Source organism: Arvicola amphibius, chromosome 4 (genome assembly GCF_903992535.2).
Source record: "Arvicola amphibius chromosome 4, mArvAmp1.2, whole genome shotgun sequence".
Classification (NCBI taxonomy): domain Eukaryota; kingdom Metazoa; phylum Chordata; class Mammalia; order Rodentia; family Cricetidae; genus Arvicola; species Arvicola amphibius.
Genome location: NC_052050.1, coordinates 114090487 through 114096486, shown reverse-complemented (window position 1 = coordinate 114096486; position 6000 = coordinate 114090487).

Below are 6000 nucleotides of genomic sequence, written 5' to 3'. Positions count from 1 at the left end.
TTCACTGCTTCCTTGTTATCTTGAAATGGTGGTTGTATTATTTTGCTCTGAACTACACATCCTCTTGCGTTTCAACTCTGGCTACTTCTCTAACAGTTTTTTTTTTCTCTAACAGCTTTTAGTGCCTAGAACATAATACTTACTCCAAAGAACAGTGATTAAATAAGTGAAAGCAGCAATGTGTTTTTTGTCTTACTTAGTACATTAGGAAAATAGCATAGAGATATTACTTTCATAGGTTGAAGACCTATGGTTATGCAGAAATCGAACAGAGCCTTAAAATAAAAATATTTGCTGTATGCAAATTCAGTGTTTTCCACCCCAATCTGTCTTTGCCTTTCAGAATTTTCATATGCTATCATTTGCGGTGTGTGTGTGTGTGTGTGTGTGTGTGTGTGTGAGAGAGAGAGAGAGAGAGAGAGAGAGAGAGAGAGAGAGAGAGAGAGAGAGAGAGAGACAGCAGAGAGAGACAGAAGAGAGGGAGGGAAGAGAAGGGTGGAAGATGGGAGGGAGGAAGCCCTGTTATAATGCAGAAAATGGTTAAAGAAACCGCACGAAGGTAAAGGTTATGCATTTGGTCCTTTTGAAATAATCCAAATGGTAATATCACCATTTGGTCTTAGCTTGAAAATCTAGCATGACTTTTACAAACCAATTTTCTGAGCTGCATTGGCAATCAAATACTTAGCTTTAGCATGCCATGAATCCAAATGGGCACATCAAGACTAAAACAGCATGCATTTTAACATTTTTCCACCTCTGCAAGTCTCTTCAGAATCACAGGGAACCAGCGCTTCATTGAGCAGAAAGACCGAGTCAAGTGTTGCGCTGGAATCTTCTCTTTAAAAAGATAGTTTTTACATTGCTGAAATTGCCCTCTGTTGTATAATGGAAGTAATATAAAGTCACATCCATTCAATGCAGGGAATATTCAGGTTTATTACTATTTTAAGAAAAAAGAGAGTCTGATATGCCAGAAATCACATCTGCAAACAATCACAAGGCAAATCTTTTTTTCGTTTTACATCATTTTTGAAAGTATGAGAATTACTAGATTTTATGAACTCTCAGGATGATCTTGTTGAAACTACAGTTTATCCCCACAGCTCTACCGCTGATTGGTAGGTAAGTGCTATTTAAACCAAAAGGCACCATTGATACCAATGATTATGGTTTCAAAACCATGTATGCATCGTGAGAATAACTGCTGCTATTATGCCATGAATACCTGCAAATTTTGTGCAGTACATAATGGCAAAAGGATATGTTATGAGGCTGTAAGAAAAACATCAAACTAATCCCAGCTTACTCCATTTGTTCCACAGGCATAAATGTACTCTGTTTAGTGAAGCAATTAAGGCTGTTCCAAAACACCAATAGACTTTTAAATAGGGCTAATAAAGTAAACTAAAGTTCACATAAAGAAAGTTGATGATATTAAAATATAAGTGATGCTGCCTACAAAAGTCTTCTAGAATTAGGAGAAACAGATTACAGTATGAAGCAATGGATACACATATAAAAAAAGCAAGACTATCTCTAAGGCATTATTAGAGTGATGTGCTTAAACAGTGGTGTCTCTTTATGTCCTTTACACTTCTAGCATTGTACAATCATTTCCCTTTCCTCATGAATAAAAAGTCTGATTGAATCCATATTTCTACCAACTGTTTTGGTTCTTTCTTTTCTTTATTTTTTTATACCACCAATTCTGAATGTTTGGGACTAATTTCTCTCTGCCTTTGGCTAGGTCTCAGAATTGTGTGTTGAATTTTAAAATGCAAAACAAACCTGTGTGTGGCTTTCAGAGTTGTTATGGGACTTCAACCTCATTGTAAAAACTGTGTCATCGAAGCTGAAGAGCAGCAGAGAAAGTAACAAAGAAGCCAGCACTGAACACTGACTGAATTCTCTACAAAATCCATTGCCCATTTCACCATCCCAAATTCTCACTCTGTAGCCTGCACAAAACAAAAGAATAAAAAAGGACAATAAGCATAGATTGGTTGTTTAAAAATGCAACACTATTGTTTTTCTTTGCTCATTATATGTCACTTTACCATCCAGTGTGTGTGTATGTGCGTGTGTGTATGTGTGTGTGTCCATTTGTGTGTGAGTGTGTGTGTGTATGTGTGTACAAGATCATAGTAGCCAGAAGAGGATGTTGGGTGTCTTCCTATGTCACTTCGTCATTCTTCATCTTTTGTCTTGGCACAGCGTCCCTCACTAGACCTGGAGCTTACAGGTAGACTCAACAGTCAGAAGCTCCCAGGATCTGCCCATGTTCTCTTTGTTTCCTGCCATTGGTCTTCTGCAAATTGTGGTAAAATTTTATCAGTTGATGCAATATTTCCCCATGCAACTTAGCTTTTTCTATTAACACACACCTACAAATTAAAAACAAATGCATAGAAAAAGAGTGATCTTCAAATGTTACATTTTAAATACCTAGTTGACTAAGACTAAGTTCAATAGCAACTCATTGTTCTGTAGTGAGAATTATTCTCATTCTTAAAATAAAGATGGAATCCTTAAGAAAATAAGTAACACAAACTTTCTGGTTCTAGCAAGTGAGTGCTCAGAAAAATGAGAAATGTAAAATGTGGTATATCTCCTCATAACAGAACATTTTCACAATAGTGAAAGAAAATAGAAGGAGGCTAGAGCCGTAATAAATTTCCAATTGTCACTTGTTTGCCAGGCCAGGAAAGCTATTTACCAGTGGCAAATTATTTAAATCACATTAGATGGCGGCAGCCGCCTCAGAGATGTGTGGAGAGAAAACAAACTTGTTTAATATGATTATCTTTTCAGCCAGAGCAGCCCCACAGAGAGCAGAGGGCGTCAGAGGCAGCATCAATAATCAATTTGCCTTATTTTTTACAAGCAAATGACATCAAGTAGTTTTTTTTGTTTGTTTGTTCTTGATAAGTTCACAGATATTGCTGCTCTCATCAGCTGTCCTTCATGTGGTGGCTCAATGCTGCGTTTAAACAGCACGGAACTTAACTTCTAAAAGTAATGTCCAGAAAACATGAAGAACTAAGTTTTTTTATTTATTTATTTATTTATTTATTTATTTATTTATTTATTTATATCTGAGCACATGGGGAGATAAAAGGGAGACATGCTGGGAAGGGATTGAGATTTGAGCATTACCTACCTGAGGCAGAAATAAAGTGTCGAAAATATGCAAATGGAATGTGGAAAAGCTTATTTGGACAAATTTATTCTCCTTAAATGTGAAGGGATAATAAAAATGTGAGAAACTAAAATCCGACTATTTTCTACCTTACTATTTACCAGCAAGTATTAAAATATAATAGGATATTTTATGTATTATTTAACCAATATTATAAGCTTGGTTCTCTCTCATGAACCCCATCATTCTGAGTTTTGTGAATTTTTGTCTAAAACTGAATGTACAGATCCAACCTGTTACATAAAAATATAATGTCTTCACAGCAAGAAAAGGGCATTGTAATACTGCGGTAAAGGCTGACGCTGAATGTTTTCTAGAAGGTGACTATCCTCAATCAGCCCTGATGATCAGTTACTAGACACCATCCAATTTGTGTTAGTTGAAGCATTTTATAGTTAGTTTCATCTAGAGATGCAAGGTGCATGCCCTGACAGAGAAGAAGCCATTTTAACAATTAACATTGAGTATCAGGTAAAATCAAGCTACTTTACACTTTGATAGAGTGATAATGAAAACCAAGGTCACATTCCCACACAAATTTATATCAAAATTTCCAAAACTAATCTCCAACAGGATATCCCAAACCTCAGTGATACTAAAGAAATTTTCATTCCTCAACATCCATTTTAATTACATAATTCAGGAGTAGGTGTCCCCACAGATTTAAGTTCAAAGTAGTAATCTGAATTATGTCAATAAGCAGAAATGTTAATATCAAGAACAAAGTCTAATAGAACAATACAAATGTTTCTCAGGAGATAAATACATTCAATTAAAAGAAGTTCATGAAGATTGGTCTCAGAATATGTCTGAATCCCTATGAAAAATATTTTTAAAAATGAGCTATATAAAATACCATTACAAATAATCATCAATTAAAGAATATTTTAAATGGATTTGCTGAGAAGGAATTCTGATTTTGAACACATATTGGGGGATATTGCCACTTAAGCAAAATTTTATTTACCTTAAGCAACATGTAAAAAATATCAAGCTATAATTACATATAGTTATATTTGATCATTGCAAAAATTTGATGCATTTTTCTATAGCAATGTAAGTACCTGCACAACATCCTTAGTTTTGTTTACGGGCCTATAGAAACCAATTTGTTTACTGCATGATCATTTATAGTTTAAGCTGGAGTATGTTGACTCTTACCCTCCAAGAACAATAACAAATACTTCAATGGATATGACTTGTCTTGAAAGGTATGACATCTTCAGATAGGTTGGTTGCTGATTATCATCAGTAATAATAAATTTAGCAATTAGAAAGTTACAAATAAATAATCACTATGGAAGTTTTTATAGACTTTGTCACTCATTATTTTTTAGAAAAGGTCAGTTTTCTTATCTTCATTTTCTTTACCTTTATCAATGGAAAACTGTAAAAACCACAGGGGTGACTACAATCCAAACACATTAAATACGTGCATGAAAATGTTTTAAAGGGACCTATTATTTTATGCCATTAATATATTTTGTTAAAAAACAAAGAAAATGAAAAACCCAATCAGGTCTGGAGAGATGACTCAGTGTTTAAAGACCCTATTAGCTCTTTCAGACCACTAGGGTTCAGTTTCTTGCACCCACAGGATGGCTCATAATCTTCTGTAACTCCAGTGTCAGGGGATCCAATATCTTCTTCCAGACCCCATGGGCACAAGACAAGCATGTGGCACAAAATCATTCTTACAAGACAAAACATGTATACATATAAAATAAAATAAATAAACCCTAAAAACTTAACCACAGATCTTAGCATTGCACGATCTTATTATCCACCAAATGAAAAAATTGGAATATCTGAAATGAGTTTTTGTTGGCTTCCTCTGTTTTTCCCCAAGTAAAATGTAAATTCCATAAACACAGGGATCCTTCCCATTGTTTTTGAACTCTGTGTACCAGCTTTTTAGAAGAATCTGAGCAGGTTAGTCTTGAAGTAAACAATGGTTAAATAAATAAACAAAAAAGGAAAAGATTATCTTTAAAGTTTTGAGGAGGAAATCCACATATCTTAATCAATTAGCACAAATGTTCCTCTACTTTCTAATATGGGGTTTTCTTTACTGTACCATGTTGGGAATTTTATACTAGCAAAGATTTCTCGTGTTTTTATCAGGGTTTTCGTTGGCTGCTGAAGTTCTCATAGAAAAGAGCTTCTAATAAATTCTCCAATATTGCCATTTTCTCTAGGCTGGGTGAGAGGCATACTGCACTTACAAAGAACTCAACATCCTTCCCAGCACCCACAGGAGGTGGCTCCATCTCCAGGGCATCTAGCACCCTCTTCTGTCCTCTCTGGGCACTATGCTCTCATTTCTTTTAATGAATTGGGTCTTTTTCTGGACAGTAGTATCACATTAACATTCCCCCCAAGACCAATTCAGGTTATCATGTACTCTCATAAATAACATATTAAACCATATCCATTGTGTCCACTATGGCTGAGGTCATGTTATAATGGCAGAAGTGCATAATTGCAATGAAGATGGTGTGGCTCAGGGAGCTACCATGTTTCCTCATGAATTTGCAAGCAGGGTATGGGAATGTTTACACTATGGAAGAATACTGTAAATTTAATAGACCAACATTTATGCTCTATATACACAAAAATTTTTACCCCTCTAGACCAAATATTAGCTTCGCTTCCAAGAATTTTACAATAGCCTTATATATTTCTAGACCAACCAAGCAATTGGTGGCTACTGTTTCCCTTTCCTTGCAAAAGACCTCAGAATTTTACTTTCAGTTCTTTTACAACATTGAATTATTGTTAATGTCAAAAGTCAGAAC